This window comes from Nerophis ophidion, linkage group LG04 (genome assembly GCF_033978795.1).
Source record: "Nerophis ophidion isolate RoL-2023_Sa linkage group LG04, RoL_Noph_v1.0, whole genome shotgun sequence".
NCBI lineage: Eukaryota > Metazoa > Chordata > Actinopteri > Syngnathiformes > Syngnathidae > Nerophis > Nerophis ophidion.
Genome location: NC_084614.1, coordinates 72,518,420 through 72,532,706, shown reverse-complemented (window position 1 = coordinate 72,532,706; position 14,287 = coordinate 72,518,420). Strand labels below are relative to the sequence as shown.

The window sequence follows — 14,287 nt, the reverse complement described above, 5'->3', positions numbered from 1 at the left end:
GAAATAGTAGTGGCTGGATTATCGCATTTATTTAGCTTAGGCTCGCTTACTGACAGAGCTCTTAATTGACAGGGCTAATCTATTCCAACCATAGAACAGGAATAAAAATATAGCTGGTTAGCTAGCAGACGCTACGACATGGATCAGAATAGAATTGCTAGCATTTGTGTTCTTTAACATACGTTAATGTATATGTACATTTTGCTACGGGTCGATACTGAATGCGGACATTAAGTCAGGAACCGATTTGATTCATAAGAGAATTGCAAAACAAACCTTAGATGGGGCACTTCTCTATATGCCCCTATGCATTGTGAAAGACTTAATAAATAATAGTGACTGGATTATCGCATTTATTCAGTTTAGCCTCGCTTACTGGCAGAGCTCTAAATTGACAGGGCTAATCTATTCCAACCATAGAACAGAAATAAAAATATAGCTGGTTAGCTAGCAGACGCTACGACATGGATCAGAATAGAATTGCTAGCATTTGTGTTCTTTAACATACGTTAATGTATATGTACATTTTGCTACGGGTCGATACTGAATGCGGACATTAAGTCGGGAATCGATTTGATGACCATGCCAATTTGATGCATGTGAGAATTGCAAAACCAACCTTTGATGGGGCACTTCTCTAATTGCCCCTATCCATTGTAAAAGACTATTAAATAGTAGTGGCTGGATTATCACATTTATTTAGCTTAGTCTCGCTTACTGACAGAGCTCTAAATTGATGACTAACCATGAAACAGAAATCAAAACATAGCTGGTTAGCTAGCAGACGCTACGACATGGATCAGAATAGAATTGCTAGCATTTGTGTTCTTTAACATACGTTAATGTATATGTACATTTTGCTATGGGTCGATACTGAATGCGGACATTAAGTCGGGAATCGATTTGATTCTTAAGAGAATTGCAAAACAAACCTTTGATGGGGCACTTCTCTATATGCCCCTATGCATTGTGAAAGACTTAATAAATAATAGTGACTGGATTATCGCATTTATTTAGTTTAGCCTCGCTTACTGATGGAGCTCTAAATTGATGACTAACCATGAAACAGAAATAAAAACATAGCTGGTTAGCTAGCAGACGCTACGACATGGATCAGAATAGAATTGCTAGCGTTTGTGTTCTAGAACACGTTAGCGTTACCACTTGTTCCATAATATTCTTTGTTTGCATTTCTCATTACGACCTGAATTTTATTACTATTATTTTTTTCGAGTTGAATCGAACCACGAAAGAACAGAAACAAAAGCAGCTGTGGTGGGGCAGTGCCCTCTTTGCTAGTTAATATAATGCAGGCTTGATCGTCATCGCTTTTAATATTGAAACAATTGTTTCATTATTATGACTTTTTAATACTTTTATTATCCAGTAGTTGTCTGGATAATGTCCTCCCCCCCGAAGCCCCCAACGTGCCAGTTCGCACCAGCTCTATAATCCGAATTAGTGGACCATCTGCTGTCTCCGTGCACTACTTTGTCACCGCCCCCTCCTCCGCCTCCTCCGGCATGCTGTGCAAGAGCGGGGCCACCGGGCGGAGTAATCGCACTGTTACCAATTGAGCTGGCGCGCCTGTGTTGACGTGTGAGTGCTTCGGCTGCTGCTGTGCCGCCGCCGCCGCCGCTGCTGCTGCTGCTTGTCACTCATTGTTGCGCGCAGTCCGTGCAAGGAGCACCGAGCTACATCCTCTCAGCTGTTTTCTGAAAAAACAACAAAAAAGGACACTATCCGACCAAAAGATGCTTCAAATAAGGAACCTCCTCTTGGGATTGCTCTTCATCACCTGCGCAGGTGAGTTTTTGTCACATTTTCCTCCTTAAGGATGCTTTGAATTGCGGCTTCCTCTTCTGTCCCATCCTCCGTCCGAGGCACCTTGAATGCAACACGCACCCGAAAAGTTTCAGCTAAAATGACGCATTAATGGGGGCTTTATTGGTAAAAAAAAAAATACTTTAATTTATTATTTTTGGGTGCGCTTGCGTTTGCGGAGCTCCAGATGGGCTTCTGTATTGTTTATCATAAAGAGACAAATGATCCATGATGTGAAGTCTGGAAAGTTCTGCTTGGTTCTTGCACATGTGTGCACCACTTTGATGCTTGAAGAATAATAATGTGTTGCCAATTTAGGAGAAAAACTGTCATTTTATGTGCCTCAAGGCTTTTTAACATTTTTGGACAGCTGAAACTGCCATACCCTCACATTTTTTACTCCACTAAAGGGATAGGAGTTTTTACTTATCCATCAAAGATCATATGTATAGGACAGGACTGCCCTGCTCTTTTCAAGGATCTACAACCAAAAAAACCTGTTCAGAGATGGTCCATATCAGGGGTATCAAACCTACGACCCGGTCCGCAAACATATTTATTCCGGTCCGCGAGATCAGTTTGCTGAGTTTAAAAATGAGCTGCAATTCTTTAATGAAGGAAACTGCAGCTGACTTTAGGCGCTGCTTCTGTTGTGGCTGGCAGCAGATGGCGACATACTGATGCTGTAGCGACACACTAAAAATTATCCACTCAAAGAATAAAATAACACAATGGTAAGATGCAACGACTTAGGTCGAGTTAGTGTTACATGCAGCGCTCGCAATTAGTTGTGCACCCTGGACTCCATTGTAAAAGTGTTTGTACATTTATTGTTCTATTTCATGCTTAAATCTACCATGTTCACATTGGTTAAGTTTGGAGTTAATGTGCCTCAAGGTTTTTAAAGACTGATGCTGTAGCGACACATTGTAAATTATCCACTCAAATAATAAAATAATACAACGGTAAGATGCAAATACTTAGGTCTAGTTAAAGTTACGTGCACACCCTTGGCTCCATTGTAAAAGTGTGCGTTTTATTTCATGCCTAAATCTACCATGTTCACATTGGTTAAGTTTGGAGTTAATGTGCCTCAAGGCTTTTAAAGATTCATGGGTGGTACATTTTTGGACTGCTAAAACTGCCATACCCTCACATTTTTACTTAATAGGAGTCTTTACTTGGTTGGTTGCATCAGCTCCGCTACTTTAATGTTTTTCATTTCCTTTGTGTACTTTGACGTTTGATGTCTCCCTCTTACACATGTGTAAGAGGGTTTGGCTATAAGTTGTTTTTTCCCTTGGCCTCAGTCTGGACCCCCTCTCCAGGGCCCCAGCCTTAGACCATTTTTTATTTTTTTCAATCATTTATTTTTTCTCCCATTCCCCCTTACTTGTTTACCTGTATCTCACCTTTTTTGTAAGGGGCGCCGGAAGTTGGCAGACCCATGAGCGATCCTGTTCTGTCTCCCTGTAACGTTTGTCCGATCTTGAATGGGATTGTTCTGAAAATTTTAATTTCCCCTCGGAGATTAATAAAGTATGTCTGATTCTGATTTACTTATTCACCAAAACAGTAGTCAAAGATCATATACATAGGACAGGACTGCCCTGCTCTTTTTAAGGATCTGCCACCAAAAAAAGCTATTTATAGATTGTCTATGTCAGGGGTGACAAACCTACAGCCCAGCCCGCGAACAGGTTTAATCCGGTCCGCGAGATGAGTTTGCCAGGTATAAAAATGAGCTGCAATTGTATATTGAAAGAAACTGCAGCTGACTTTAGGCGTTGCTTGTGTTGTGGCTGGCAGAAGATGGCGACAAACTGATGCTGTAGCGACACACTTTAAATTATCCACTTAAAGAATAAAATAACACAACGTAAGATGCAACGACTTAGGTCTAGTTAGCGTTACGTGCAGCACTCGCAATTAGTTGCGCACCCTGGACTCCATTGTAAAAGTGTTTGTTTGTACATTTATTGTTTGTTCTATTTCATGCTTAAATCTACAATGTTCACATTGGTTAAGTTTGGCATTAATGTGCCTCAAGGCTTTTAAAGACTGATGCTGTAGCGACACATTGTAAATTATCCACTCAAAGAATAAAATAACACAACGGTAAGATGCAAAGAGTTAGGTCTAGTTAGAGTTACGTGCGCACCCTGGACTCCATTGTAAAAGTGTGCGTTCCTACCTTTATTGTTCGTTTTTTATTTCATGCTTAAATCTACCATGTTCACATTAGTTAAGTTTGGAGTTAATGTGCCTCCAGGCTTTTAAAGATTCATGGGTGGTACATTTTTGGACAGCTTAAACTGTCCTACCCTCACATTTTTACTTCACTAAAGGGATAGGAGTCTTTACTTATCCACCAAAACAGTAGTCAAAGATCATATATATAGGGAAGGACAGGACAGCCCTGCTCTTTTTGAAAATCTATCACCAAATAAAGCTATTTAGGGGTGTCAAACCTACGACCCGGTCCGCAAACCCGTTTAATCCGGTCCGCAAGATCTGTGTGCTAAGTATAAAAATGAGCTGCAATTGTTTAATGAAGGAAACTGCAGCTGTCTTTAGGCGCTGCTCCTGTTTTGGCTGGCAGCAGATGGTGACACACCGATGCTGTAGTGACACACAATACCTTTTTTCACTGTAAAACGTCCACTCAAAGGATAAAATAAAACAATAAGATGTAAAGACTTAAGTCTTGTTAGCGTTATGTGCCGCACTCTCAATTCGTTGCGCACCCTGAACTCCATTGTAAAAGTGTGCGTTTCTACATTTGTTGTTTGTTCTATTCTATTTAATGCTTAAATCTACCATGTTCACATTGGTGAAGTTTGTAGCTATGTTATCTTTGATTCGGCTATCATGGTGTCGTTTTGACAATTGTTTGTTTATACTATAATTGTAATATTGAGACGAAGTCCAAAAACCTTGTGTTCTTCATGGTGTTTTTGAAACTGCATCAATGTCTCCTTTTAGAATTTTCAATCAACTTGAAATGTTATGCCAAGCGAATATTTTGCAATCTTTTCATTTTCAGAATGTCCTTGTCTTTTTTTTTTTTTGGGCCAAAGTAAGACAAAAAAAATAATTTCAAAGCTGTTTTTTTATTTTTTATTATTGTGCCATGATTTTATCAGTCCTGCCCACATGGAAATAGATTTGACACCCCTCCTGTATATGATCTAAGCACACGCTGCTGTTTTTAAGAACCCACTACCAAAACGCTGGGGACGGCGTGGCGCAGTGGGAGAGTGGCCGTGCGCAACCCGAGGGTCCCTGGTTCAAATCCCACCTAGTACCAACCTCGTCACGTCCGTTGTGTCCTGAGCAAGATACTTCACCCTTGCTCCTGATGGGTGCTGGTTGGCGCCTTGCATGGCAGCTCCCTCCATCAGTGTGTGAATGTGTGTGTGAATGGGTAAATGTGGAAGTAGTGTCAAAGCGCTTTGAGTACCTTGAAGGTAGAAAAGCGCTATACAAGTACAACCCATTTATCATTTAAAGAGCCGATGTGTGTGTGTATGTATATATATATATATAAAATATATATATATATATATATGTATGTATATATATATATGTATATATGTACTGTATATATGTGTGTATATATATGTATATATGTGTATATATATGTACTGTATATATGTCTATATATATATACATGTGTGTGTATATATATATATATGTGTATGTATATGTATGTATATGTGTATATGTATATGTATGCACATGTGTATATATATGTGTGTGTATATATATATATATATATATATTATATATATATAATACTGTTTTATATATATATATATGTATATGTGCCGCGCTCGCAATTCGTTGCGCACCCTGAACTCCATTGTAAAAGTGTGCGTTTCTACATTTGTTGTTTGTTCTATTATATTTAATGCTTAAATCTACCATGTTCACATATATACACATATATGTGTATATATATGTGTGTGTATATATATATCATGTATATATATATATATATATTATTTATATATATATACTATATATATATATATATATATATATGTATGTATATATATATATATGTAAATATATATATATATGTATATATATAGTATTTATATATATATATGTATATGTATAATACTGTTTTCTAAGAATGTGTCACTAAAAAAAGCTCGTCAAAGAGCCTCTGTATGACAAGAATACTGTTTCCTAAGAATATGTCACTACAAAAAGCTAGTCAAAAATCCTCTACGTGACATGAGCGCTTTGCTGTTTTTTTTTATCTGCTGCCAAAGAGTGAGTTTTGGAACTGAGGTCACTTGCAATTGATCTGGCCTGCTTCCTTGTTTTTTCTAGTGATCAGTTAGTGTGAAAAACCGCAGGTTTGAATCCGGTTGCTTGTTGACAATGTGCAGCAAAGTGTTCCCTGTGCTCAATAGTCATGGAGTGTTTACAATAGCTTCCAATCCCACGGCTCCTGTGGTTACATTGCCCAGAAAAAAAGGGGGGTCGAGGGGGGGGGGGGGGAGTTGGGGGGTGATCTTTTTTCCCGTCTATTTTTCAACCCCCACACCCGCCACAAAACCTCCTCTTCATCCTCGGCGCATCTGCTCCCTGTTTCCCTCGGCGTCCTGCACACCGCCACAAGAGGAATCGGGCTTCCCCCTGGGGTCCTTTTTGGAGGGAAGGAGAAAAGGTGATTTACGAGGAATCAGCTTGGCGACAATGTGCTACGCTAGCAGTCGTTTTTCGCCGGCGTTTGTGTTCCTCTTTCTTAGCAACCAAGCACACCAAGCCAAACTGCCGGATTGACCGACAACAACATTTTGCTAGAAATGCGAAAACATTTTTGTTGTTGTTGCTAATTCAACAACAACAACAACAACATTTTTTAGCGTTGCATTAATCGGGGGATAGCGTTTGGGCCTCGCAGTGATAAGGTCTTAGGCTCGATTCCCGGGTTCCTGCGTGGTAGAAATGGATGGACTAGCATTAGCTTGTAGCTACAGCGGTCCGTGTTGTCCCCTACAGGAAACACTCTATCCTCCATTTGTTAGCGTATTTCACCGCAGAATTTTCGCTATTTTCCGAAATTTAAAACCTACCCTTGCCACCAGTTTTCTGATCTGTAAGAACGGATCAAAAGTTGCCGAGTGGCATACTAAATCAGACAAGAGTGCAACTCAGTTTTGGAATCATCTTTCTATGAAATATACACTTGCTAATACGGATGTAGCGATTACTGCTATCATGACAAAGCCAGGTAACATTTCCGATGGTTGGTATCAGCGTTAGAATTTAACTAGTGTTGCAAATTGACGCTGCTTTAAAACATACCTGAATCGAGATGGACAAAGTTCTAGCTGGCTGATTTTAGCTAAAATGATCACCCTTGTGTAATGTTCATATTGTTGTTACTCAGCCATCGTTTGTGGCTCTGATGGACTCTTTGCGTTTTGTGGCATTAATGCCTTACAATCAAACACTTTTATGTTAAAATACTGAACGGATACTTATTGGGAAAAGGTAAAAATCTGTTCAGTATTTTAACATTCAGAGGGTCAATTGTGCGAGAAAATGAGAGCAGACAGTGTTGACAAACAATATTTTGTGTTTCTGCACCTGCGGGCTTCACGGTGGCAGAGGGGTTAGTGCGTCTGCCTCACAATACGAAGGTCCTGCAGTCTTGGGTTCAATCCCAGGCGCGGGCTCTTTCTGTGTGGAGTTTGCATGTTCTCCCCGTGAATGCGTGGGTTCCCTCCGGGTACTCCGGCTTCCTCCCACTTCCAAAGACATGCACCTGGGGATAGGTTGACTGGCAACACTAAATTGGCCTTAGTGTGTGAATGTGGTGTGAATGTTGTCTGTATCTGTGTTGGCCCAGCGATGAGGTGGCAACTTGTCCAGGGTGTGCCCCGCCTTACGACTGATTGTAGCTGAGATAGGCACCAGCGCCCCCCGCGACCCCAAAAGGGAATAAGCGGTAGAAAATCGATGGATGGGCACCTTCGGTTCCCACACAAGGTTGCAACATTGTTTGTAAACACTGTCTGCTCTCATTTTCTCGCACATTTGACCCTACACTCTGCTGTGTGTGTGTGTGTGCGTGCGTGCGTGGTACACAGAACATCAATTTCCACACTTGACACTTCTTATATGTAATAGAAATGTGCGAGTAAATGAGAGCAGACAGCGTTGACAAACAATATATTGTGTTTCTGCACCTCCATCCATTTCCTACCGCTTATTCCTGCGGTTCCCAAACAAAGTTGCAATATTGTTTGTCAACACTTTCTGCACTCATTTTCTCGCACTTTTGACCCTCTGATGTTTTGTGCACCTACACTCTGCTCTGGTGCGTGTGTGTGTGTGTGTGCGCGTGTGTGGTACACAGATCAATTTCCACACTTGACACTTCTTATATGTACTGTAATAGAAATGTGCGAGTAAATGAGAGCAGACAGTGTTGACAATTTGTTGTTTCTGCACCAGCGGTTCCCACACAAAGTTGCAACATTGTTTGTCAACACTGTCTGCTCTCATTTTTTCGCACATTTGACCCTCTGATGTTCTGTGCACCTACACTCTGCTGTGTGTGTGTGTGTGTGTGTGTGTGTGCGTGCGTGATACATATAACATCAATTTCTGCACCTGCGGTTCCCACACAAGGTTGCAACATTGTTTGTCAACAATGTCTGCTCTCTTTTTCTCGCACATTTGACCCTCTGATGTTCTGTGCACCTACACTCTGCTGTGTGTGTGTGTGTGTGTGTGTGTGTGTGGTACACAGAACATCAATTTCCACACTTGACACTTCTTATATGTAATATAAATGTGCGAGTAAATGAGAGCAGACAGTGTTGACAAACAATTTATTGTGTTTCTGCACCTGCGGTTCCCACATTGTCAACACTGTCTGCTCTCATTTTCTCGCACATTTGATCCTCTGATGTTCTGTGCACCTACACTCTGCTGTGTGTGTGTGTGTGTGCGTGATACATATAACATCAATTTCTCCACCTGCGGTTCCCACACAAGGTTGTAACATTGTTTGTCAACACTGTCTGCTCTCATTTTCCCGCACATTTGACCCTCTGATGTTATGTCCACCTACACTCTGCTGTGTGTGTGTGTGTGTGTGTGTGTGTGTGTGTGTGTGTGTGTGTGTGTGGTACACAGAACATCAATTTCCACACTTGACACTTCTTATATGGAATATAAATGTGCGAGTAAATGAGAGCAGACAGTGTTGACAAACAATTTATTGTGTTTCTGCACCTGCGGTTCCCACATTGTCAACACTGTCTGCTCTCATTTTCTCGCACATTTGATCCTCTAATGTTCTGTGCACCTACACTCTGCTGCGTGTGTGTGTGTGCGTGATACATATAACATCAATTTCTCCACCTGCGGTTCCCACACAAGGTTGTAACATTGTTTGTCAACACTGTCTGCTCTCATTTTCTCGCACATTTGACCCTCTGATGTTATGTCCACCTACACTCTGCTGTGTGTGTGTGTGTGTGTGTGTGTGTGTGTGTGTGTGTGTGTGTGTGGTACACAGAACATCAATTTCCACACTTGACACTTCTTATATGTAATATAAATGTGCGAGTAAATGAGAGCAGACAGTGTTGACAAACAATTTATTGTGTTTCTGCACCTGCGGTTCCCACATTGTCAACACTGTCTGCTCTCATTTTCTCGCACATTTGATCCTCTAATGTTCTGTGCACCTACACTCTGCTGTGTGTGTGTATGTGTGTGTGTGTGTGCGTGATACATATAACATCAATTTCTCCACCTGCGGTTCCCACACAAGGTTGTAACATTGTTTGTCAACACTGTCTGCTCTCATTTTCTCGCACATTTGACCCTCTGATGTTATGTCCACCTACACTCTGCTGTGTGTGTGTGTGTGTGTGTGTGTGTGTGTGTGTGTGTGTGTGTGTGTGTGCGTGGTACACATAACATCAATTTCCACACTTGACACTTATATGTAATAGAAATGTGTAGGGGGTGTGTATGGTGTGTGGTCATTAAATATGTATTCTAAAATTTGTTCTTTACAGAAAATGAGCCAAAGTCAGTGAGTCTCTGTTTGAAAAATTAATTGCATAATTTTTTTCTTTAAATAAAATAATAAAAACGGGTCCCACAGACCCGAACACCACACAAGCGTGTGATGTTATTATTTTTCATGCAACTTTTGTTTGAAACTTGTTAGCTAGCTAGGTTGTTAGCTCGGTAAGCTAACGATCTTACCGAGGCCGAGACCGCGTCCTCCCTCCAAATGTCCGACATCATGTCTCCGCTTTAAATGCTCTCGTATCGCCGTAAAAAAACAAGGTCCGCTTTGTTAAATGAGCAAGGTATTCATGTTTTTAACACGAATAAGAGGAATTATGCCCAAACTGGTAATGTTTCTGCGAGCCGCGGCTCCACCAATTATATACTACTGTATGTACAAACAATTATACTTCAATTATTATTTATATCCCATATTTAATTTTTCAATTTACATTAATCATAGTATTAACTACTGTGTTGATTATATATTATTTACATATAACGTGACGGAATAAGGGAAGCAGCATGAGAGAGCAAGCATTTGATGGAAGAGGTTAGTAGAATCTCGGCTTTAAAAGAAACTTTATTCCCTCGGAGTTTGTGAGTTCAATTAGGTACGATTCTTTCGGATAATTTATGTGAAATCAATGTGTTTTCTTTTATTTGATGTCAGATTAATTGTAAATTCTGTTTTTCTTATTTATTAGTTCTGACGGCATTATTTTGGCATGGTTGTTAACGAAAAGAAGGCGTGGTTGAAATAAATGTCTACGGGAGAAAAATGAAGGACTTGAGCCTTGATTGAGACCTCGGAGGGAGTAACTCGAGTTATTACGATAATCTACGTCACAGCCGATCAGACGAGAAACAAAGCAGAGTGGGCGGAGTTTGTTTTCAGAGCAGCCTGTGTCAGAAACCGATGCGGACGCACATTTTTACGTGATAACATATCACATTGTAGGTGTTTATTACACTTTGCATTCATAATTTGCTGTTATTTTATTTTTTTTTTTTACATTTTTGTTGTGTTTTGCTTCATTAAGATCCAAAATATCCACAACCAACTCAGTATTCTTCTTCCTCCAAACTCGACGAGTTGAGTTTATACCAAAAAGTTCTATTTTGGTTTCATCTGACCACATGACATTCTCCCAATCCTTTTGGTATAAACTCAACTCGTCGTGTTTGGAGGAAAAAGAGTACTGAGTTGCATCCCAAGAACACCAAGCCTACTGTGAAGCATGGGGGTGGAAACATCATGCTTTGGGGCTGTTTTTCTGCTAAGGGGACAGGACGATTGATCCGTGTTAAGGAAAGAATGAATGGGGCCATGTATCGTGAGATTTTGAGCCAAAACCTCCTTCCGTCAGTGAGAGCTTTGAATGGTTGAATTATATTTTCCACCATAATTTACAAATATATTCTTTAAAATTCCTACAATGTGATTTCCTGGATTTTTTTTTTTCACATTCTGTCTTTCACAGTTGAAATGTACCTTTGATGAAAATTACAGACCTCTGTCATCATTTTAAGTGGGAGAACTTGCACAATCGGTGACTACTTTTTTGCCCCACTGTAGAGTAGTACAGTAAACTGACAATTAATTTTTAAACATTTAGCATTTCAAACAATTTTAAACAGAAATAGTTCATTCACGTTCAAGTAAATTCCTCAAAATGACAATTAAAAAGATTTTGGCCGGTGCCGGGGCTGTATATATATGCGCAGTAATTGACTGAAAGAGCACAGACTTGGCACGATGATGTCATGTTGTCGATGGAAAAATGCGTTTTTAGACCATATGATTTTCCTGAGCGGCTATTAGACCCCAAGAGTAACAAGCGGATGCCTTGTTGCCTTTCCATTAAGAACAATCAATTCGTTTTTAGTATAAGTTTGCTGGTTTCAAGAAATGTAATGCTGTGCGCTTATATCATTATGTCAAGATATTAAGAATATTTTTCAACATATTGAGCAAAAAGGTCTCTTTTTTTTCTACCAAGAAAAGTGCACTTGTCATTAGTGAGAATAATGGCAGATAATTTTGCTTAGTTCAAATTAAATACCCCTCATTTTTGTATTTATTTTTTTCTTGTTTTTGAAAACTTGAGTTTTTGCAGTGTAGCTGGTTCTCAGCCGTGAATCAAACTAAAAGGCCGCTTTAAATCTTTTTTGTATTTTTTATTTAATGCAGCTAATGCTACGTGTCCTGTCTGCACCCCTGCAAGACTCAGAACCTTTTTCAGAAATATTTCAAAGACGTCACGGCGGAAAAACGAGTCAAAAGAACCAAGTGGGAGATAATTAGAACATGTGTGCGTCGCAGTGAGGGAAAGAAAGTCAAAGAAATTGATCGCATTATTTGATAGGCCGGAGTGTATTCAAAGGCCAATGGCGGTATTGCTCATTTGAAGGCTGAGCCTTTTAATTACCTTTTATTGATTTCCAGTTCGGAATTTTATTACATTTTGTGGCCAGTAAAGAGACAGGGATGAGACCGTCGTCGTTTTTTTTTTAAAGGGGAACATTATTACCAGACCTATGTAAGCGTCAATATATCAATCAATCAATCAATGTTTACTTATATAGCCCTAAATCACTAGTGTCTCAAAGGGCTGCACAAACCACTACGACATCCTCGGTAGGCCCACATAAGGGCAAGGAAAACTCACACCCAGTGGGACGTCGGTGACAATGATGACTATGAGAACCTTGGAGAGGAGGAAAGCAATGGATGTCGAGCGGGTCTAACATGATACTGTGAAAGTTCAATCCATAATGGATCCAACACAGTCGCGAGAGTCCAGTCCAAAGCGGATCCAACACAGCAGCGAGAGTCCCGTTCACAGCGGAGCCAGCAGGAAACCATCCCAAGCGGAGGCGGATCAGCAGCGCAGAGATGTCCCCAGCCGATACACAGGCAAGCAGTACATGGCCACCGGATCAGACCGGACCCCCTCCACAAGGGAGAGTGGGCCATGGAAGAAAAAGAAAAGAAACGGCAGATCAACTGGTCTAAAAAGGGAGTCTATATAAAGGCTAGAGTATACAAATTAGTTTTAAGGTGAGACTTAAATGCTTCTACTGAGGTGGCATCTCGAACTGTTACCGGGAGGGCATTCCAGAGTACTGGAGCCCGAAATGAAAAAGCTGTTGCAGAAAAAAGACCATATGTTTTTTTAACCGATTTCCGAACGCCATTTTTTCAAACACGTTACACACACCAAGTCAAATCAGCTCTGTTATTTTCCATTTTTTCGACTGTTTTCCGGTACCTTGGAGACATCACGCCTCGTCGGTGTGTTGTCGGAGGGTGTAACAAAACGAACAGAGACGGATTCAAGTTGCACCAGTGGTCAAAAGATGCGAAAGTCCCTCGTTTGTTCTGCGCACTTTACCTACGACAGCTATGCTACGACTTTGATTGATTGATTGATTGATTGATACTTTTATTAGTACATTGCACAGTATAGTACATATTCCGTACAATTGACCACTAAATGGTAACACCCGAATAAGTTTTTCAAATTGTTTAAGTCGGGGTCCACGTTAATCAATTCATGGTAACAGAGATGCATTTCCAACAATAAAGTCAACGAAATCACAAAAGTGAGTTTTGTTGATGTTATTGACTTATGTGGAGTGTGCTAATCAGACATATTTGGTCACGGCATGATTGCAAGCTAATGGATGCTAACATGCTATTTAGGCTAGCTGTATGTACATATTGCATCATTGTGCCTCATTTGTAGCTATATTTGCATCCAGCCTTTCCCTCCACCCACATTTAATGCCAAACAAACACATACCAATCGTTGGTTAGAAGGCGATCGCCAAATTCGTCCGCGCTTTCTCCCATGCCGTGATATGGCTCAAAAGCTTCGGTTTCTTCTTTAATTTCGTTTTCGGTACCTGCCTCCACACTCCAACCATCCGCTTCAATACATGCGTAATCTGTTGAATTGCTTACGGCGCTGAAATTCGAATCTGAATCCGAGCTACTATGCTATACCTTTCTGTTCTATCCGCCATGTTTGTCTCTGGTGGCTTCACGCAGTGACGTCACAGGACAATAGACGGGTGGATATAGCGAGGGTGTAAATCAGGCACTTTGAAGCCGTTTTTCGGGATATTGCGTGATGGGTAAAATTTTGAGAAAAACTTCGAAAAATAAAATAAGCCACTGGGAACTGATTTTTATTGGTTTTAACCCTTCAGAAATTGTATAGATGTGTGTATTCTTTAACTTGGATACACACATCTATACATTTGGCCATTAAAAGCCAGTCATTTCCAGGAGTTATGTCACCTTCAGATTAGCCTTTGATTTACTAATGGTTTCTAATGTTGTAAAAATTGTAGAATAAATGTATAACATTTCAACATTTCTGTCAACGAAGATTTG

At 40.3% G+C, this 14,287-nt stretch overlaps 1 pseudogene; it reads left to right on the top strand.

Moving 5' to 3' along the window:
- Nucleotides 1-1,600: 1,600 nt before the first annotated feature.
- LOC133550458 (neural cell adhesion molecule 1-like) overlaps nucleotides 1,601-14,287 on the top strand; it is a 662,135-nt pseudogene continuing 649,448 nt past the window's right edge.